Source organism: Stegostoma tigrinum, chromosome 29 (assembly GCF_030684315.1).
Source record: "Stegostoma tigrinum isolate sSteTig4 chromosome 29, sSteTig4.hap1, whole genome shotgun sequence".
Classification (NCBI taxonomy): Eukaryota; Metazoa; Chordata; class Chondrichthyes; order Orectolobiformes; family Stegostomatidae; genus Stegostoma; species Stegostoma tigrinum.
The window spans coordinates 2,768,383-2,791,423 of record NC_081382.1 but is presented as its reverse complement, the minus strand read 5'-3'; the positions used below and the strand labels follow the sequence as shown (position 1 = coordinate 2,791,423).

Genomic DNA, 23,041 nt, shown 5'->3' with positions numbered 1-23,041 from the left:
TCATAAAAGGCCAGAACTGAAGTTATACCCTTAATCTGTGAAGGTCGCCCAGTACAGGTTCTCAGGCTAGCCAAGGTTGTACGCGAACGTAAGGTTTGGTTTCCAGAGTGAATTTTGTTAAAAGACTCATTTTGCAGTCACTGAAACAGCCAGGCTAATATCGATCTCCATTAGAAGTGGGTGACCATTTAATCCGACATTTATTTTGTTTGGCACTGATTCCCCTAAGAGAAGGCAATGGCCTGCTGGACTATTAAATCCAGAGACCTGGATAACATTTTGGGAACCTAGGTTCAAATCCTGCCATGGCAGATGGTGGAATTCAATAAGATATCCAGAATTAACAATCTAATGTTGACCATGAATCCATTGTCAATTGTCACAAAAAACCCATCTGGTTCACTAATGTCCTATAGGGAAGGAAACTGCCATCCTTACCTGGTCTGGCCTACATGTGACTGCAGACCCACAGCAATGTGGTTGGCTCTGAACTACCCTCTGGGCAATAAATGCTGTCTAAAAGCAATGCCCTCATTCCATTAATGAATAGAAAAAAATAAATTTGGGCTTTGCTACACAATCTAACCAAATATAGGTGGATTTTCCAGGGTGTGCAGTCTCCTGGATACCAGCCCATGAGTTAGAAGATAGAACACAGAACAGTACAGCACAGTGTAAGCCCTTTGGCCCATGATGTTATGCCAAACTTTTACCGTAAACCTAAGGTCAATAAATCTTAATCAATTTCCATCTCAGGACTCTTTCGCCATCTTAAGTCCACACATCGACAGCAGCTCCAATGGTTTGCTGACCCAGATCCTGAACAAAATTTGAACTTTTTGGCTGAGGCTTGGCTCGATTTTGCGGTTTTGCTGTGGGCTGACTTCGAGCCCCTCTGTTTAGGATATGCCCTGTTTGAGGTTCAGTTTGTACAGTATATTCTGCCTGTACTGCATGCAAAACAAAACTTTCCACTATACCCAGGTACATGTAAAAATAACAAAGCAAGTCAAATCAAGTGGTGTTCCCCAGTCTCAGTCAGACTGGCAAAGGTGTCCATATCCAGTGGCATAGCCCCTCACTCATGTGTTCCACTTGATGCATTTTCTAATGATAAAGCCAATTGAAGTGCCTGTTTGAAGTCTACTTGGGCTTCAGCTTTTGCATGATCACATTATTGATTTCATACATCAAACAGTCTTTAAGCATCTCATTAAGGGTTAAACCAAAATCACACTGTCATCTTAACCTGGTTAAAACTCCCAATACAGATACCCCTGGTTCTCAAATTGCTGAGTAAAACCAACAGAGGAGGCTTGGGGTGATAATATTCCTCAGCTAAACCCGTCAGCTCTTGAACTCTGCTGCCTCAGTGAAAGTTAGGCTTCTAATAACCAAAAAAGCTGCAGGCCCACGAGGTGTCAGGAGAATTAATCGTTGCTTTTCATTTGCCAGGAAGAAATAATAAATTCTTTACACATACTGGGCCCAGCCTTCGATGGCAGCATCAAACCAGTCAAACCTCCCAAATAATGGCATGGTGCCAGAAATGCTTACCCCAACTCAAAGATGACAGTTCCAAGTGAATCCCTTTCAGGGATGTGATTTTCTCTTGTCATTGAAATAACTCCCCAAAGGCCAGCATAGCATCTCCAAGTCACCGTTTACATATATGTCCCTAGTACATGGCACTAACCTAGCTAGCTCGGACCTGGCTTCTAGGGTGAGCAGAACACCTTACACTCCTGTTTTTTCTCTATCAGCCAGTGTTCCCTGATTGTGCCAGCATAACAACCCCGATCAGGGAACTCCTATTTTATAACGCCTCCTGGTTGACCTCATTCAAGTCGCTGCATTAACTTTATTGCGGCTAATTGAGGGTCCTCCTATACCCTGCACTTTCCTGCTAAAGCCCAGGATGGTGTATCCTTTATTCACTGCTGTCCCAGCCTCTCTGCCCAGTGTCCCCGACTGAAACACAATCACACCCCGCACCCCCCCAGCTTCCTGTACTCCTGCAACCCCCTTCACAATGATACATATCCTTTATATTGTGCTCTTCAAATTAAAAATGAGCTATTAAATCACCGAAAATAAATCTATCAAACTAACCATCATACTACACTGCTCACTCTCATTATCGCTAACCTGCTCTCGCTCACACTCATTAACTCCCTCACCCTCACATTCATTATCCTCCTCTCTCACACTCACACTTACCATCCCCCTCCCTCATCCTCACACTTACTGTCCCCCTCCCTCCCCCTCACAATCACTATCCCCCTCCCTCCCCCTCACAATCACTATCCACCTCACTCCCCCCCACACTCACTATCCCCCTCCCTCCCCCTCACAATCACTATCCACCTCACTCCTCCCCACACTCACTATCCCCCTCCTTCCCCCTCACACTCACTATCCCCCTCCCTCCCCCTCACAATCACTATCCCCTCCTCCCCCTCACATTCTCTATCCCCCTCCCTCCCCTCACACTCACTATAGACCTCACTCCCCCCACACTCACTATAGACCTCACTCCCCCCCACACTCACTATCCCCCTCCCTCCCCTCACACTCACTATCCCCCTCCCTCCCCCTCACAATCACTATGCCCCTCCCTCCCCCTCACACTCACTATGCCCCTCCCTCCCCCTCACAATCACTATCCCCCTCCATCCCCCTCACACTCACTATCCCCCTCCCTCCCCCTCACACTCACTATCCCCCTCACTCCCCCCACACTCACTATCCCCCTCCCTCCCCCTCACACTCACTATCCCCCTCCCTCTCCCCCACACTCACTATCCCCCTCCCTCCCCTCACACTCACTATCCCCCTCCCTCCCCTCACACTCACTATCCCCCTCCTTCCCCCTCACAATCACTATGCCCCTCCCTCCCCGCCACACTCACTATCAGACCATTCACTCACTAACTGTTGAACGCTGGAACTGACAGTAACTCTGGGCCGTGTGTACCTCAGGAATGCGCATGGACACTCAGAACAGTGTAGCTCACAGTCTGAGCATCTTCGTTGTCAGGCACAAATTCACCCTCCTTACAGACACATGGCTCCAAGTTCAGACTTCCCATGAAAGGCACAGCCCTGCAGTGAGAGACTGGGACTCACAGAATTAGCTGGAGATGAGACAGTGATGAAGTGAAGCAGTAGTCCCACACTTCAAGAAAGTTCATTGTGTCGCTCTTACCTGACTGACAGAACAGGTGTCTGCTGTAAATTCTTCAAGGGATACCCTATCTTTATAGAAAATTGTAGTGGTCAAAGTATTGTGCCACCTACGCACTTGTGAACAATAATCAAACCATATCAGCTCCACAATTAATATTTACCCAACTCTCCTGATAACTGGGTAAAAAGGGCCTGATAAGGGCTTGATACTTCTGTTGTTTTCTAGCAAGTTATTGGAATCTTAATTATTTAATCGATACTTCTATCCTCCACCAGATTAGTCCTGGACAAACTGCAGTACAAGTGAAGCAACCGATAAGCAAAATAGTTTGGAAACTCTCCGTTCCCTAATCGAACCCACAGGACAGATTGGGGTGTGATATTGACACAATGTAAGGTGTTGGGTAAGTCCTGAAAGAATCTGGAACAATATCAGAGTCTTCGCTGACTCTCTGCAAAACGAAAAGCAGCAAAGCAAACAGAGCTTGGACTGATGTTATCAGGCTGGTGGATTGTGAGGTTATTCAGGGCTGCACCTTGGGTGCTCAGTTTGGATCAGATCAGAGCAAAAGGGAAAAAAAATGTTCAGGAATGAGCTTTGAGGCTTTGACACGATAAGGTGCCACTGTGCCAGAGGGAGTGCAGGCCTCAATATTATCCTGCTCACTATACACCAAACTTCATCCCATCGAAATAGTCACTGGAGTATAGGGAGAGATTTACAATTCTCCAGCACAGAAATGAGGGAACTGGGCAACTCTAGTGATCAATAAAATTCAGCTCCTATTCCCCGAACGTGGCCTGGAATGTCAGCTGGCATGGACAGGACAGTGCAGGCCCGTGGATGTCCCCAAGACCAGGGACTAGGGTGAAACAGGGTTTGTGTATCAGGCCAGGAGTTTACAGCAAGGGCTGATGGGATCAGTGAATAGGGACTGTGTACAGCTCCTGGTAAGGAGTTCATCTATCAGAAAGTAGGCTATAACTGAGGTGACAACGCTGTGACACAGGGTGAGCCGATGAAGCCTGGCTCAGTTTTTGTTGATGATTCACTCTCTTCCATTTTCCTGGCAGTTTTTGTCATAGAGTCATACAGCACAGAAACAGGTCCTTCAGCCCAACTCGTCCATTCCAACCCGCTCAACTAGTCCCATTTGCCTGTACTTGGCCCATATCCCTCCAAGCCTTTCCTTTACATGTACCTGTCCAAATGCCTTTTAAATGTTGCACCAGCCTCCACCACTTCCTCTGGCAGCTCGTTCCATACACACACCACCCTCTGTGTAAAAAGCTGACCCCCGGTCCCTTTCAAATCTTCCCCCTCTCACCTTAAACCTATGCCCCTCTAGTTTTAGACTCTGCTACCCTGGGGAATAGACCTTTGCTATTGACTCCACCTATGTCCCTCGTGACTTTATAATCCTCTATACGGTCACCCTTAACCTCCGAAGTTCCGGAGAGAAATAACCCCAGCCTCTCCTTATAGTTCAAACCCTACAGTGTCAGTAACATCCTATGCCTAATGTTCTATCCTGTGCCCACACTTCGGAACATCAGATCACAGCACTGTGTTCATCCTCCCAGCTTCCTAGCAGAAGCTGAAACAGGAGGGTCCGTCACAGAAAGAAATACAGTGCTGGTCTGTGGCAGCAGAAAAGTGTCTCTAGGACTGCTTGGAATCTGTGGACTAGTCCGTATTCAAGTACGTGGCAGAAAACCTAGACGCATACATCACTACCGTCGTGGACCTCATTAGCTAATGCGTGAAGGACTGTGAGCCGAAGAAGGCAATCTGGCTGATCCCAAACAGAAACTTTGGATGAACTGGCAAGTCTACTCCCTATGGAAGTTAGGCATGCAGCATTCAAGTCGGACAACCCCCGGTCTATACAGAAAATCCAGATATGACCTCCGCAAAGCCATCAGAGATGCCAATAGGCAGTGCAAGGACCAAGTTAGAGGCCCAAACAAACCATATGGACTCCTGCCACTTGTGGGAAGGCCGAAACAATATGTCAGGATACAACGTGAAGCAGACCAAGATAGTGGACAAAGACACATTCTTCCCTGATACACTCAATGTTTTGTATGCTCAGTTCAAGCAGAATGCCCTGCTTCTGACAGCCCCGAAAGCTCCTGCCCCTGCTCCCTCCATCACGGCTGCAGATGTCAGATCAGCCTTTCTGGGAGCCAACCCAAAGAAAGCAACAGGCCTGGACGGAGTCCCTGGCCGTGCAATTAGATCCTGTGTGGCCCAGCCGGCAGAGATATTTGCTGACAATGTCAACCCTTCCCTCCTACGAGAAGTTGCCACCTGCTTCGAGAAGACCACCATCATCCCTGTAGCCCAAGAAAACACATGCAGTGTCTCTTAATAATTACCGTTCAACAGTTCTGACTTCAACAATCATCAAGTGCTTTGAGGGGCTTTTCATGGCCCATATCAACTCCAGTCTCCCGGCCTGTCTCGATCTCCTATACTCTGCCAACTGGTGTAACAGGTCCACAGAGGATGCCATATCCCTAGCCCTGCACTCATCCCTGGAACATCTGGACTACAAAGACACTTATATCAACCTCTTGTTTGTTGACAACAGCTCTGCTTTCAACACCATTATCCGCTTGAAACTGATCTCAAAACTGTGTGACCTTAGTCTTGGCACAACCCTCTGCAACTAGATCCTCAGCCTTTTGACACGCAAGCCGCAATCTGTGAGGGTAAGTAACTGTACCTCCTCCACAATAGCACACAACACTGGAGCGCCCCAAGGGTGCATCCTCAGTGCCCAGTGTACTCGGTGTACAGCTATGACTGTGTTGCCAAAATCCAAACAAACGCCATCTGAAGTTTGCTGATGACACTACCGTAGTGGGACGGATATTTAACAATGACGAGTCAAAATACAGAAGGGAGATGGAGGACTTGGTGGCATAACGCAATGAAAACAATCACTCTCAATATTGGCAAAACCAAAGAACTGATCATCAACTTCAGAAAGAAAGGAGGATAATACATCCCCATCTGCATCAACAGAACTGAGGCAGAGAGAATGAAAAGCATCAAGCTCCTCAGAGAGACGATAACCGATGACCTGTCCTGGACTTCCTACATAAATCTGACAGTCAATAAGGTAAAACAATGCCGCTTCTTCCTCAGGCAGCTCAGGAAATTTGGCATGTCCATAAGATCCTTCACCAACTTCTACAGATGCACCATTGAAAGCTTACCGTCCAGGTGTATAGCAGCTTGATGTGGCAACTGCTCTGCCGAGGTCCATAACAAACAACAGAAGGTGGTCTGCACAGAAGCCAATCTTCCATCCATGGGCTCTATTTACATGGCACGCTGTCGCAAAAACACGGCCAATATCAAAAACTCTTCATACCCTGGTAATGATCTCCTACTACCTCTTCCATCAGGCAGAAGGTACAGAAATCTGAACACACACACCGGCAGGTTCAAGAACAGCTTCTTCCTGGCTGTTATTAGACTGATCAATGGGCTCTGTAACTTCAAATAATGTTGATCTTGCTAATGTTGATCTTAAGGTAGTGCACACCCTGTGTGATGTAACTTGGATGCCTCTGTCTAGTATTTTTCCTACTCAATACCTGTACCTCCTTGCTTACTGTGATCTGCCTGTACAGCTTATAAACAAAGCTTTTCACTGTACTTTGGTACACGTGACAATAAATCCATCAAATCAAATCAAATCATCACCCTCATAAATTTTTTTTGCACCCTTTCCAAGTTAATAACATCCTTTCAATAGCAGGGTGACCAGAATTGTACACAGTACTCTCAATGTGGCCTCACCAATGGCTCGAACAGCTACAGCATGACATTCCAACTCCTGTACTCAATGCTTAGAGTGATGAGGGCAAGCGTGGTCAGCACCTTCTTCACCATCCTGTCTAACTGTGGCACCGTTTTCAAGGGACTACATACATGTACCTCAACGTCTCTCTGTTTGACAACACTGATCAGGGCCTTGCCATTAACTGTGTAAGACCTGCCCCCGTTTGTCTTGCCAAAATGCAAAACCTTGTATTTATCTGCATTCAAGTCCATCTGCCATTCCTCAGTCCATTTGCCCAGGTGATCAAGATCCCATTTTACTCTTGAGCTAACCTTCTTCACTGTCCACTACACCACAATTTTGGTGAGATTTGCAAACTTATTAACCATGTCTCTTGTATTCTCATCCAAATCTTTTATATAAATGATGAACAACAGTGGACCCAGCACCAAGCCTTGTGGTACACCGTTAGTCACAGGTCTCCACGCTGAAAAACAACCCTCTACTACCATCCTCTATCTCCTACCAACAAGCCAATTCAAATGGCTAGCTCTCCCTGGATCCCATGTGATCTAACCTTCTTAACTAGTCCACTCTGTGGAACCTTGTCAAAGACCTCACTAAAGTCCATGCAGAAAACTTCTACCACTCGCCCTCATCAATCTTCTTGGTCTGAAACAGAAATTGCTGGAAAAGCTCAGCAGGTCTGGCAGCGTTTATCGGGTGAAATCAGAGTTAAAGTTTGGGATCCAGTGGCCCTTCTTTAGAGCTGATGGTAGCTAGGAAAATGTTGATATTTATACAGATGATATGGTGCGGTGGGGGAGTGGGGAGAGTAAATGATAGGTGGAGATAGAGCCCAAGAGACAAAATTGGTTGGACAGACAAAGGAGTGGATAAAAGTCAGACTGGGGGAATGAGTAGCTGCTAATGGGGGCTATTAAGGACTGACAATGACTGCTCCTAATCAACATTTGAAAGTTCTTGTCCAGTACCATCAAAATTGGCCTTGCCCCAATTTAGAACTTCACCCTGTAGACTGGATTTATCTTTTTCCATAATAATTTTAAACCTAATACAATTATGATCACTGGTTCCAAAGTGCTCTCATACTTCAGTTATTTGCCCTTCCTTAGTTTCCCGGAGGAGGTCGAGTTTTACCCCTTCCCTAGTAGGGCCAATAATATTGTTTGAAAAAGTTTTCCTGGACACATCTAACAAATTTCTCCCCATCCTCGTTGTTAACATTATGGCAGTCCCAGTGTACGTTTGGAAAATTAAAACCCCCACTGCACCAACCCTATGATTCTTCACCCACCTGCGATCTCCCTACACATTTGTTCTTCAATTTCCCCCTGACTACTGGGAGGCCTACGGTCCAATCCCATCAAGGTAATCATCCCCTTGTTATTTCTCAATTAGCCCCCCATCCCCAACCACGCAGCATCTCTGGATGGTCCTTCAGGAATATCCGAAGTACAGCCATGATGTCTTCCTTAATCAAAAATGCCACTTCTGCTCCTTTCTTGCCTCGCCTTCTATCCTTCCTGTGGCATCTAAATCCTGGAACATTGAGCTGTCAGTCCTGTCCCTGTCCCTCCCTTCACCATGTTTGTGTAACAGCTACAACATGACCGGCCCATGTACTTGTTGGGCTTCTTGTATTGAAATAGATACAGTTTAATTAGTCCCTCTTCCCTTAATTGCTGCCATGCTCCTGCCCGCTATCTCTTCTGTCTGTTCACGGGCCCTCTCCCCCTCAGTCTAGTTTAAACACTCCGAAGTGTCAGTGGTGATCTCACAGCCTTCCACCCTCTGGTCCTAAACCAACCTCAACTATAATGGGAGCAGAACCCTCGTTGTCAGTATCATTCTGAGTCACACTTTAACCATAAAGCTAGATTTTTTTTTACAAAAATCCAGTGGTATCAAGATTACCGTGACCTTATGTTTCTGATTCAAGTAATTCATCTGATGTATAGATGTCCCATACATCTTGTGGGATTTGACCTCTGGGTCATTAGTTCAGTAACAGATACCATGTCTATATCTCTATAAAGGAGAAGGGTCTGCACACAATGTGCTGTGTACTAGGATTGGGACTGTGAGGCAGGGGAATGGACTATGTAACAGAAGGGGCAGCACGGTGGCTCAGTGGTTAGCACTGTTACCTCACAGTGCCAGGGACCCGGGTTCGATTCCAGCCTCGGATGGCTGTCTGTATTATTACACATTTGCCCCAGGTTTACATGGGTTTGTTCTGGGTGCTCCAGTTTCCTCTCACATGCTAAAGGTTAGGTGGATTGGCTGTGCTAAATTGCCCATAGCGTTCAGGGATGTGTAGGTTTGGCGGATTCACAATCAGAAATGTAGGGTGGGGGATGAGTCTGGGTGGGATGCTCTTCAGAAGGTCGGTGCAGACACAATGGGACGAATGGCCTGCCTCCACACTGTAGGGATTCTCTGAATGATTTGACTGTGTAATGCGGCAGATTCATAGAATCACACAGTACAGAGGAGGCCCTTTGGCCCATCAAGCACATGCTGCTAAAAAACATACTACTGCCTGCACCGGTCCCAACTTCCACCACTTGGCCTTGTCAATGCTTTGACACTTCAGAGGCTCATCCAAGTGCCTTTTAAAGGCTGTGAGCTCTCCTCCCAGGCAATGCAGTCCAGATCCCCACCCGCTTTGGGGGCAATTTCCTTTACCCCAAATCCCCATTTAAACCTCCTGCCTTCCATGTTAAAATTATGCCACCTTGTTCTTGACTTTCAACTAAGGGGAACAGCTTGTTTCTACCCAATGGGCCATGCCCCTCTAAGCTTACTCACCTCTAACAAGTACCACCGCACACCCCCACCAAACCTCTCTGCTCCCAAGAAAACAGCCTGAGCTTAGCCAGCCTCTCTCCATCACTGAAATGCTCCATCCCAGCCAACATCCTGGTGAATCTCCTCTGCACTCCCTCCAGTACAATCACACCTTTCCTATAATGTAGGGGACAGACCTGCACACAGTGCTCCAATTGTAGCCTAACTAAAGTTCTGTGCAGCTCCAACACGACCTCCCTGCTCGTCATAATCTTTGACTTGACAGATAAATGTAAATGTCCCATGAGCCTCCTTTATTACCCTACTAACCTGGCCTGCCACCTTCAAGAATCTGTGGACAATCACCCCAATTCCCTCTGCTGCTCTAAGCTTCCTAGTATCCTTCCATTCATTGAGTACTGAGATAACAAGGCGTAGAGCTGGATGAACACAGCAGCACAAGCAGCATCAAAGGAGCAGGAAAGCTGGCGTTTCGAGTCTAGATCCTTCTTCAGAAAACCAGACATCAGTGTTCCTGCTCCTCTGATGCTGCTTGGCCTGCTGTGTCCATCCAGCCTCACATTTTATTATCTTCAGCTCTACACTTTGTTGTCTCAGATTCTCCAGCATCTGCAGTTCCTACTGTCTCTGTAACAATTCATTGAGTACTCCCTTGTCTTGTTCCTTCTTCCAAAGTGCATTTCCTCAGATTTATCAGGGTTAAATGCCATCAGCCACTGATCTGCTCATCTGACTAATCATTTAAATTCTCCTATAATCTAACATCTTCACCCTCACTCTCACCCACTTGGCCAATCTTTGCATCATTTGTAAATTTACTCACCATCCCCCCACATTCTCATTCAAATCAGCTATGAATATCACAAACAATAAGGGACGCAGCACTAATCTCTGTGGTAGCCCACTGCACACCGGGCTCCAGCCACACAAACAGCCTTCCACCGCCATCCTCTGACTCCGGTTCCTAACCCAGTTTTCAATCCATCCTGCCTCATTATCCTGGATGCCATGAGCTTTTTCTTTACTCATTAGTCTCCCATATGGGAACTTGTCAAAGGTTTTGCTGAAATCCAAATAAACTGCATCAACCTTCCTAACCTCGCTCAAAAGCTTGGCCATCTCCTCAAAAAATCCCACCAGATTTGTTAGGCATGATCTCCCTCTGATAAAGTTGACTAGCCCTAGTCAAACCTTGCCTCTAAATGGAGATTAATTTTACACTTCACTATTTTCTCCAATAGTTTCCCTCCCACTGAAGGTAGACTTGGAGGTCTGTAGCTCACTGCCGTATCTTCACTTCTTTCCTTGTAAAGTGGAACCACATAATTTAGCCTCTTGTACCTCCGCTGTGGCCGGGGTTCATTCAGAAATTTGGGTCAGGACCTTTGTAATTTCTGCCTATATCTCTCATAGCAGCCTGGATACAAGTTACAGGATAGCAGTAATGGAGCAGGGTCTGTGTAAAAGAGGAATTGACAGTGTATTGTAGCATGGTCTGTGTAAAATAAATCTTGCTTTAATCTGATGCTCAGCTCTGTAGAAGGGTCTCTTGACCCGAACCATTAACTCTGATTTCTGCCTACAGATGCTGCCAGGCCTGCTGAGCTTTACCAACAATTTCTGTTTTTGTTTCTGATTTATAGCATCCGCGGTTCTTTCTGATTTGTTTTTAGAAACATTTTCTCATTATTTGTGCAATTAAAACATCTATCATATCATCAGACTGTTTCCTGAGCTGATTAAAGATAACAAAGTGTGAAGCTGGATGAACACAGCAGGCCAAGCAGCATCTTAGGAGCACAAAAGCTGACATTTCGGGCCTAGACCCTTCATCAGAGAGGGGGATGATCTAGTTCTGTAGGCAGGTCCTGAGGAAGGTGATGTGGCTGTGATGCCCGGTTTGCTTCAGGTCGTGGTCGAGCAGTTTCAAGGCCAAAGAGATTACAAGAGAGTTGCAGTGGGAGAGAGATTCCGTGAGGTTTGTCCGGAGGGTCTAGGTCCGAAATGTCAGCTTTCCTGCTCCTCTGATGCTGCTTGGCCTGCTGTGTTCATCCAGCTCTACACCTTGTTATCTCGGATTCTACAGCAGTTCTCATTATCTCCTGAGCTGGTTTCTCTCATCTCCCCTTCTGACTGAATCCCTGGAAACACTTTAATATTTCTCCACTGCCTCCTCTCCCTAATGTCTGATCCCTGGTGCTGACAACCTGCACTGTTTTTCTCTTAATAAAGCCAAGATTTCCATTGATTTCATACCAGTCTTTTATGCCTGATAAGATTGGCATTCACTGCTCATGTAGCCCCTTTTAAAATTGTAACTTTTCATTCCCAGTTCTCCTCCCACCAATTTACGTCACCTCACGATTCCCTGCATGAGGTTCGACCTGCCACTTCACTTCCTCGAGCCTCTGACTGTCTCTCCCACCTTTCACTATCTACCCATATCCCATGTCAAGCATTGGACTTATTAGCTCAAGCGCAGTTCATTGATAACCTCACAGTGGAGGTGTCGGTGTTGGACTGGGGTGGACAAGGTCAGAAATCACACGACACAGTTATAGTCCAACGGGTTTATTTGAAATCACAAGTTTTCGGTGTCTTACTCCCTCTTCAGATGTTATAGAGGTGGTATCAGACACAGAATGCGCAAGTAAAATGGCAGCTCAATGGTTAGCAATGCTACTGCACGGTGCCAGGAATCCAGGGTTCAATTCCACCCTCAGGTGATTGTCTGTGTGGGGTTTGCACATTCTCCCCGCCTCAGTGTGGGGTTCCTCCCACAGTCCAAAGATGTGCGGGCTGGTGATGGGCCATGCTAAATTGCCTGTAGTGTTCAGGGATGTGTATATGAGAGGGATAGGTCTGGGTGGGACGCTCTGTGTGTCAGTATGGACTTTATGGGCCGAAGGGCCTGTTTCCATACTGTAAGGATTCTTAAAAAAAATCAATGGGTCACACAACTGATGAGGATGTACTAAACAAATCCAAGATGCTGTTAAATCTTTAATCAATTAGAAGGTTTTAAGTGATTAATACGTATGTTTAAATCCCCAAATTTCTTTCAAGTCACTGCCCTGAGAGAGCTATAAGTTTTATCAGTGTAAAGAAGGTGATATTTAGGTCAGACAATGCATGTTAGGAGTGTGGCCTTGTTTAAAATCTGTTTGCGTTTTGGTCTGGAGTCAGACTGGTTTTATTTCTGAAGTAGGAATTTATTAAACACCACATTAACTGACCGTCTGTAAGTTGTGTGCTTTTTGAACGAACTAGAATATATCTGCAAATACAAATTCACCTCATAGATTCACATGTGTGTGTGAGAAAGAGTAAGTGTGTGTGTGTGAGTGAGGGAGAGAGTGAGATAGTGTGTGTGTGAGAGAGTGAGTGTGCGTTGTGTGAGAGTGAGAGTGAGTGTGTGTGAGACAGAAAGAGCATGTGTGAGAGTGAGTGTATGTGTGTGAGAGAGAGTGAGTGTGTGTGTCTGTGTGTGTGTGAGAGAGAGAGTGAGTGTGTGTCTGTGTGTGTGAGAGAGTGTGTGTGTTTGTCTGTGAGAGAGGGAGTGTGTGTGTGATTGAGGGAGAGAGTGAGATAGTATGTGTGTGAGAGAGTGAGTGTGTGTTGTGTGAGAGTGAGTGATTGTGTGTAAGAGAGAAAGAGTGTGTGAGAGTGTGCATGTGTGTGAGAGTGTGTATGTGAGAGAGTGTGTGTGAGAGACTGAGTGTGTGTGTGAGCGAGTATGTGTGTGTGTGAGAGACAGTGATTGCGCGAGAGAGATGAGTCTGTGTATGTGTGTGTGTGTGTGTCAGAGAGTGAGTGTGTGTGTGAGTGAGGAAGAGTGAGAGAGTGCGCGCGCAAGAGTGAGTGTGTGAGAGTGTGTATGTGAGAGAGTGTGTGAGAGAAAGTATGTGAGTGAGAGACAGAGTATGTGCGTGTGAGAGAGAGTGTGTGTGTGTGTCTGTGTATGAGCGTGTGTGAGACAGTGTGTGTGAGAGACTGATTGTGTGTGTGTGTGTGTGTGTGTGAGAAAGAGACAGAGTGAGTGTGTGTATGTCTGTGTGTTAGAGATATCTGTGTGAGCGAGTGTATGTGTGAGAGTGTGAGTGTGTGTGTGCGCTAGGGAGAGAGTGAGTGAGTGAGTGTGTGTTGTGTGAGTGTATGTGTGTGAGATTGTGTGTGAGAGACTGGATATGTGTGTGAGAGAAAGAGAGTAAGAGTGTGTGAGTGTGTGTGCGTGAGAGAGAGAGTGAGTGTGTGTGTGAAAGAGTGAGTGTGGGTGTGAGAGAGAGTGCATGTGCGAGTGAGTTTGTGTTGTGTGAGAGTCTGTGTGAGAGAGAGAGTGTGTGTTTGAGAGACTGAGTGTGTGTGTGTGAGACAGAGTGAGTGTGTGTGTCTGTGTATTAGAGATATCTGTGTGACAGACTGTGTGTGTGTTTATGTATGTGTGACAGTGAGTGATTGTGTGTGTGTGTGTGTGTGTGTGTGTGTGTGTGTGAGAGTGAGGGAGAGAGTGAGAGAGTGAGTGTGAGAGAGTGTGTGAGAGAGTGAGTGTGTGTTGTGTGAGTGTACGTGTGAGAGATTGAGTGTTTGCGAGAGAGAAAGTGTGTATTTTGTGAAAGAATGTGTGTGTGAGAGACAGTGTGAAAGAGTGAGTCTGTGTGTATGTGTGTGAGAGAGTGAGTGTGTGTTTCTGTGTTTTAGAGATACATGTGTGAGAAAGTGTGTGTGTTTATGTGTGTGTGAGAGAGAGTGTGTGTGTGTCTGTGTGTGTGAGTGTGTGTGTAAGAGTGTGAGGGAGAGAATGAGAGAGTATGTTGTGTGAGAGCGTGTATGCATGTGTGTGTATGTGTGTGTATGTGAGCGTGAGAGAGTGAGTGTGTGTGTGAGAGAGTGAGTGTGTGTATGAGTGTGTGAGAATTTGTGTGTGTGTTTGTGAGAGAGTGAGAGAGATTGTGTGTGTCTGAATGCATGTGAAGGAAACACACTGAGTGTGTGTTTGTGAGAGTGTTTGTGTGTGTGAGAGAGAAAGTGTGTGAGTGAGAGAAAGAGAGTGACTGTGTGTGTGTATGAGTGAGGGAGTGAGAGAGTGTCTGTGTGAGAGTGAGTGTGTGAGATAGCGAGTGTGTGTTGTGTGAGAAAGTGAATGTGTGCGTGTATGTGTGTGTGAGTGAGGGAGAGTGTGTGTGTGAGAGAGTGAGTGTGTGTGTGTGTATGAGGGAAAGAGAGTGAGTGTGTGTGTGTGAGTAAGTGTGTGTGTAAGAGAGAGAGAGTGTGTGTTTGTGTGAGAGAAAGTGTTTGTGTGATTTTGTGTGTGTGTGGGAGAGAGAGAGAGAAAGAGAGAGTGTGTGAGAGAAAGAGAGTGTGTATGTGTGAGTATGTGTGAGAGTATGTGTGCGTCTGTGTGTGTGTGAGTATGAGTGAGTGTGTGCGTGTGTGTGTGTGAATGAGTGTGTGAGAGACTGTGTGTGTGTGTGTGTGTTTGAGAGGGAGAGTGTGTGTGTGAAGGTATATGTGCGTGAGTGTGCGTGCGTCTGTGTGTGTGTGTGAGTTAGTGTGCGTGTGTGAGTGTGTGTGTGTGTGTGTGAGAGAGAGAGAGTATGTGTGACAGTGTGTGTGCGTGTGTGAGAAAGAGTGTGTGTGAGAATGTCTGAGTGTAAGGGAGAGAGTGTGTGTGAGAGAAAGAGTGAGTGTGTATGTGAGAGTATGCGTGTGAGCGTGTGTGCATCTGTGTATGTGTGCATCTGTGTATGTGTGTGTGTGCATGTGTGTGTGTGCATGTGTGCATCTGTGTATGTGTATGTGTGTGTGCACGCGCGTGCGCGCGCGTGCACGCGTGTGAGTGTGAGAGAGATTGTGCCCGATGCCACCTCTCTCACTGACACCTGACGAAGGAGTGAGGCTCCGAAAGCTTGTGTTGCACTGTTACCTGCTGTGTTGTCATTTCTGATCTCATTAATAACTTCAAAGGAGCTGACATCCCAACACAGACCTGCAGAGGTCAGCAGCACACACACACACACACACACATACACAGATGCACGCACACACACGCACACACACACACACAGATGCACACACGCTCACACGCATACTCTCACATACACACTCACTCTTTCTCTCACACACACTCTCTCCCTTACACTCAGACACTCACACACACTCTCTTTCTCACGCACGCACACACACTGTCACACATTCTCTCTCACACACACACACACACTCACACACGCGCACACACACACACACACACACAGACGCACACACACTCACGCACATATACCTTCACACACACACTCTCCATCTGAAACACACACACACACACACACACACACACACACACACACACACACACACACACACACACACACGTCCGGCCCCTAACCAACTAACATTCTGTACGAATCTGAAAGGGTTAAAGCTGAGCAGTGCACTAAACAATACATTATATGAAGATATCTTATGAAGAAAGGCTGAGGGACTTGGGTCTGTTGTCATTGGAGAGAAGGAGGCTAAGAGGGGATTTAATAAAGACATACGAGATGATCAGAGGATTAGATAGGGTGGACAGTGAGAGTCTTTTTCCGAGGATGATGGCTTCAGCTTGTACAAGGGGGCATAGCTACAAATTGAGGGGTGATAGATTGAAGACAGATGTCAGAGGCAGGTTCTTTACTCAGAGAGTGGTAAGGGCGTGGAACGCCCTGCCTGCCAATGTAGTTAAGTCAGCCACATTAGGGGCATTTAAACAGTCCTTGGATAAGCAGATGGATAATGATGGATAGTGTAGGGGGAGAGGCTTAGATTAGTTCACAGGTCGGCGCAACATCGAGGGCCGAAGGGCCTGTTCTGCGCTGTATTGTTCTAATGTTCTATGTTCTATGTTCTAATGTTCTATGTTCTATGTTCTATGCCGGCTGGGTTTTATAAAGGCTCCCTTCTCCACTCCACCTCAGGGAAAAAGACTATGTCTACTTACCCTATCCATGCCCCTCTTGATGTTATAAACCTCTATAAGGTCACCCCTCAGCCTCCGATGCTCCAGGAAAAATAACCCCAGACTATTCAGCCCCTCCCTGGAGCCCACACCCTCCAATCCTGGCAACATCCTCGTAAATCTTTTCCGCACCCTCTCAAGTTTTACAACATCCTTCCTATAGCAGGGAGACCAGAATATTTTTAACCTAGTTACTATCAGGAAATAAACTGCATCTTGTTTAACAAGAGCCTCTTGTTGTTCGACTATCAGGATGCTTTTCTTAATCCTGCTAGACATTGCAGACCCTTGAGATCCCAATCCTAACCAGGGCAGATGGAAGCATTAAATCTACCAGAAGGATCTTACCCTGGTATGATGAGGGTCCATCTCACAATATAATGAGCCACCGGCCTTTAAATTCCATGGGCTTGAATTTTACAAAGACACCAAATTTGTGCAGCTTTTGAAAATTCACGAACAGATATCAACAACACGGCCTTCATCATCACTGACTGAAACATCACCAAAAAACAAAAGCAGGTTGTCGAACATGAGTTGACTTTAACAAGCCCATATCACTTCCCAGTTATTGTTTGAAGTGATAATTAATTTTGTTGCAGGGTGTTTATCCTAGAGTTTGCCCCCCTCTCCCTATTCTCAACAGCAGTGAAACATGTACAGTCTTCTTGTACCCCCACACTCCCTTTGAGGAGCTGGGTTATCTTTCTCCCGTGAATCCTTCTGACTTTCAATTACTTTCCCTCTATCTGCTTCTATCAAACACAATGCCTTGTCATGCTGCTTATTTATGCTGCATTAGCAGCATTCTCTGTAATGAAGACAGGTACAAGATACTTGTTCACTACATGAGCCACTCCCTTGGCATCTACAGGACAGTCTGTATGCTGGACCCCAGTTATGATCACATTTTCCTCTGTGAAGTCTGTCCCACTTCATGCCCCAGGGCCAGGATAGCTTCCTTCTCCTTCCAGCAATTCACTAGCCTTGTGTCTATTTGGGTTTTATAAAGGCTCCCTTCTCTACTGCACTCTTTTACAGTCTCACTGCCCCTTTTATTCCCGATTTCCAGTCTCCCCTTCATTTACTCTATTCAGTTCATTCTCACAGAGTACAATGAGCTGGACAATGATTGTAAACTTTTTATGACACACTTCAACATCGAGAGCTGTAATCATAGAGGGAGCTGCAGCTTTCTCTGCCCTCTTTTCCTCTTTTACTCAGGAGCACCACAGAACTTTTCCCAGACTAGCCCCCGCTTCAAAGCCTTTCTGTATTTACTACACCACCTTCAGTTCCAGCTTATATAGACCATGTCCCTTTGCAAGTCGCTGAAATTGACACTCCCTCAAATATTTCATAAGATCACCTTTGATGCTTTTCCATGTCCTTTTCCACTGAATATCATTACACTGAAGATGTTATGATCACATTTTCCTCTGTGAAGTCTGTCCCACTTCATGCCCCAGGGCCAGGATAGCTTCCTTCTCCTTCCAGTAATTCACTTCCATTTTCTCCAGAAGCACCACTGGGATCCCATCTTACACAGAAACATGGAAGATAGGAGCAGAATGAGGCCATTCAGCCCTTCAAGCCTGCTCCACCATTCTTCACAATCGTGGGTGATCGTCCAACTCAATAGCCTAATCCTGCTTTCTCCCCATAACCTCTGATCCCATTCTCCTCAAGTGCTATATCTAGTCACCTCTTGAGTAAAAGAATGACGAAAGTAAGATTAGGCCCAATCAAGGATAGTAGAGGTAAGTTGTATGTGGAGTCAGATGAGATAGGGGAAGCGCTAAATGAATATTTTTCAACAGTATTCAACAGTATTCACTCGAGAAAACGACAATGTTGTCGAGGAGAATACTGAGATACAGGCTACTAGACCAGGTGGGATTGAGGTTCACGAGGAAGAGCTATTAAAAATCCTACATAGGGTGAAGATAGATAAGTCCCCCGGGCCGAATGGGATTTATCCCAGGATCCTCTGGGAAGCCAGGGAGGAGATTGCCGAGCCTTTGGCATTGATCTTTAACTCGTCATTGTCTACAGGAATAGTGCCAGATGACTGGACGATAGCAAATGTGGTTCCCCTGTTCAAGAAGGGGAGTAGAGACAACCCTGGTAATTATAGACCAGTGAGCCTTACCTCAGTTGTTGGTAAAGTGTTGGAAAAGGTTATAAGGGATAGGATTTATAATCAGCTAGAAAAGAATAAATTGATTAGTGATAGTCAGCACGGTTTTGTGAAGGGAAGGTCATGCCTCACAAACCTTATTGAGTTCTTTGAGAAGGTGACCAAACAGGTAGATGAGAGTAAACCGGTTGATGTGGTGTATATGGATTTCAGCAAGGCATTCGATAAGGTTCCCCACAATAGGCTATTGTACAAAATGCGGAGGAATGGAATTGTGGGAGATATAGCAGTTTGGATCAGAAATTGGCTTGCTGAAAGAAGACAGAGGGTGGTAGTTGATGGGAAATGTTCATCCTGGAACCAGTTACTAGTGGTGTAGCGCAAGGGTCAGTGTTGGGTCCACTGCTGTTTGTCATTTTTATAAATGACCTGGATGAGGGCGTAGAAGGATGGGTTAGTAAATTTGCAGACGACACTAAGGTCGGTGGAGTTGTGGATAGTGACGAAGGATGCAGTAGGTTGCAGAGAGACATAGATAAGCTGCAGAGCTGGGCTGAGAGGTGGCAAATGGAGTTTAATGCAGACAAGTGTGAGGTGATGCACTTTGGTAGGAGTAACCGGAAGGCAAAGTACAGGGCTAATGGTAAGATTCCTAGTCGTGTAGACGAGCAGAGAGATCTCGGTGTCCATGTACACAGATCATTGAAAGTTGCCACCCAGGTTGACAGGGCTGTTAAGAAGGCATACAGTGTTTTAGCTTTTATTAATTGAGGGATCGAGTGAGTTCCAGAACCAAGAGGTTGTGGTGAAGCTGTACAAAACTCTGGTGCGGCTGCACTTGGAGTATTGTGTACAGTTCTGGTCACTGCATTATAAGAAGGATGTGGAAGCTTTGGAAAGGGTGCAGAGGAGATTTACTAGGATGTTGCCTGGTATGGAGGGAAGGTCTTACGAGGAAAGGCTGAGTGACTTGAGGCTGTTTTCATTAGAGAAAAGGAGGTTGAGGGGTGACTTAATTGAAACATATAAAATAATCAGAGGGTTAGATAGGGTGGATAGGGAGAGCCTTTTTCCTAGGATGATGACGGCGAGCACGAGGGGGCATAGCTTTAAATTGAGGGGTGAAAGATATAGGACAGATGCCAGGTAGTTTCTTTACTCAGAGTAGTAAGGGAATGGAACGCTTTGCCTGCAACGGTAGTAGATTCGCCAACTTTAGGTACATTTAAGTCGTCATTGGATAAGCATATGGATGTACATGGAATAGTGTAGGTTAGATGGGCTTGAGATCGGTATGACAGGTCGGCACAACATCGAGGGCCGAAGGGTCTGTACTGTGCTGTAATGTTCTATGTTCTATGTTCTATGTAATGAATTCCAAGGCTCACCACTCTTTGGATGGAGAAATGCCTCCTCATCTCCGTCCTAAATGGTCTACCCCAATCCTCATACAGTGACCCCTGGTTCTGGACACACTCACCGTCAGGAACATCCTCCCTGCATCTACCCTGTCCAGTCCTGCTGGAATTTTATAAGTATCTATCAGATCCCCCATCGTTCATCTGAACTCCAGCAAAAACAATCCCAACCTAGTTAATCCCTCCTTATACATCAGACCCACCATCCCCAGGATCAGCCTGGTAAACCTTCCCTGCACTCCCCCGAGAGCAAGAGCATCTTTCCTCAGAAAAGGAGACCAAAACTGCACACAATATTCCAGGTGTGGTCTCACCAAGGCCGTGTACGCCTGCAACAACACATCCCTAGTCCTGTACTCAATACAGCTCACAATGAAGGCCAGCATACCATTTGCCTTCAATAATTAAATTATCTTCACTCTCATTCCCAACCCCATACTCCACCAAACCTTGCTTTCGATGACAATATGAGCAGGAGTGATGGGATCATTTCATGTCCCTTGAACAGGTGTCTGCTGAGGGCTGCTTTCAGGGAGCTCAGGGCCTGGAGGAGTAGAGGGAACCCGTGATAAGCCCCCAGTCACACTGGCACTCTCAGTGTGGAAGTTGGCATCAGCCTGGGGCAGGCACCTTATGCCCCTTGGAGGCTGCCAGGCCTGCTGAGCGTTTCCAGAAATTTCTGTTTTTGTTTCTGCTGTATGTCAGCTGGCATGGGTCTTGCATACTCCTGAATCTATAGGAATGCCCTGAAAATCCTGAGCCCAAACACATTAAAGTATCAGCCGGGGATCACCCGAGTGATTGAATCATCTGATGTGTCTGGAAGATAAATCATTATTTTTGAGGCCAGTTGATGGAGAGACTTGTATAGATACATGATTAGTTTGTGAGGGGTGGAGGGTGGGATCCCACCGATCTGGAATGTTCCATCCATTTTTCTGTTTCTTCACCACCGGGAAGGTAAGGCAGAACCCAAAGGATAAAAATATTCTGAGGCCCGCTTTCGGAACGGTGTTATTATTAATAAGGAAAAGCCTGACAACAGGTCACAGTCCAACAGGTTTATTTGAAATCACAGGCTTTTGGAGCGCGGCCCCTTCATCAGGTGCAGTGAGAGAGGAGAGCACACAGACGCAGAGTTTATCGGCAGAGAGATCAAAGGTGAAGAGATCAAAAGTTCTTATAACTGGTGTGAGTGGAGTGTCAGATAATAAGTCTCTGCAGGTGATCAAGAGTGTTAGACAGTGTGAGGAAAGTGTCAACAGCTGAATAACCAGTGAAGGGATAATATATAATCTGATTAAATGAGGCAGAGAGATAATTACAAAAAATTAAAAATAAGGTAGCTCTGGAGACAAACCAAATGGCTGGGCTAACATGAAAAGTATTAGAGTTGCATGTTGAGGGTCTAACCAACCTAACAAGTAATCCAAAACTGTAATACTAATTAAGGTATAGAGATCATAACGAGTTATCAAGGTGATGGCGTCAAAACAGGACAGTAAGGAAGGTTTTACAATTACAGAACAGAGTGGTGGGATCACCTGTAGTGTGACATGAACCCACTATCCCGGTTGAGGCCGTCCTCATTGGTATCAAGTTTGGCTATCAGCCTTTGCTGGTCGGCTCCATGTTGTTGTGTATCCCAAAGTTTGCCTTGGAGGGCATTTACCTAAAGATTTGAGGCCGAATGACCTTGACTGTTGAAATGTTCCCACACTCTGAGTGGACACCCCTGTCTGGCAGTTGTTGAGAGGTGTCCATTCATCTGTTGACACAGCATCTGCATGGTTTCACCAATATACCATACCTCAGGGCAACCTTAGGAGGATAGATAATGTTGGCCAAGTCATATTAGTATCTGCCATGGGTGGTGTTCCCACCTGTAATGGGAGTATCCATGTCGATGACCTGACATGGCCTGCAGAGGTTGCTGTGACAGGGTTGTATGGTGTTGTGGTCAATGTTGCCCTGAAGGCTGGACAGTTTGCTGCAAACAATGGTCTGTTTAAGATTTGGTGGTTGTATAAAGGTGAGAAGTGGAGAGTAGTGAAGATGTTGGCGAGATGCTCATTATCGTCATGATGTGTTGAATGCTGCGAAGAACATGGTGTAGTTTCTGTACTCCTGGGAAAGTACTGGACGACAAAAGGGTATCCTGTGGGACCTATTTGAGACCTAATGGGAGGTTCTGGCATAGGAGATGTAAAAATAAGACCAGAGGGAGAAAATAGCCCTGAATAGATGTTTGCATAGAAAAGTACAGCACAGTACAGGCCTTTCGGCCCACGATGTTGTGCCATGGAATAATCCTAATCCAAAAATAAAATAACCTACATTCCCCTCAATTCACTGCTGTCCATGTGCATGTCCAGCAGTCGCTTAAATGTCACTAATGACTCCGCTTCCACGACTACCACTGGTAAACTATTCCATGCGCTCACAACTCTCTGGGTGAAGAACCTCCCTCTGATGTCTCCTCGATACCTTCCTCCTAACACCTTAAAACTATGACACCTCATGGCAGTCAATCCTGCCCTGGGGAAAAGTCTCTGGCTATCGACTCTATCCATGCCCCTCATTACCTTGTACACCTCAGAGAATTCAGCAGAAAGGCAAGAATTGGGGAGAATGTGGTTTGAGCTACAATTAGGATGAGGACTCGGAG

General features: G+C 46.1%; 1 protein-coding gene across 2 annotated transcripts in view; it reads right to left on the bottom strand.

The window, feature by feature from the left end:
- Positions 1 to 3,235, bottom strand: part of LOC125465246 (sodium-dependent phosphate transport protein 2B-like) — a 38,399-nt gene extending 35,164 nt beyond the window's left edge. Inside the window, exon 1 of one of the 2 annotated variants that reach the window (XM_059638190.1) lies at positions 3,209 to 3,235. The gene's annotated coding sequence lies outside the window, so the exon portion shown is untranslated. Of the gene's footprint in view, positions 1 to 3,129; positions 3,188 to 3,208 lie in introns of those variants that run through there. The other variant, XM_059638189.1, reaches the window with a different exon arrangement.
- Between the last annotated feature and the right edge of the window lie 19,806 nt (positions 3,236 to 23,041).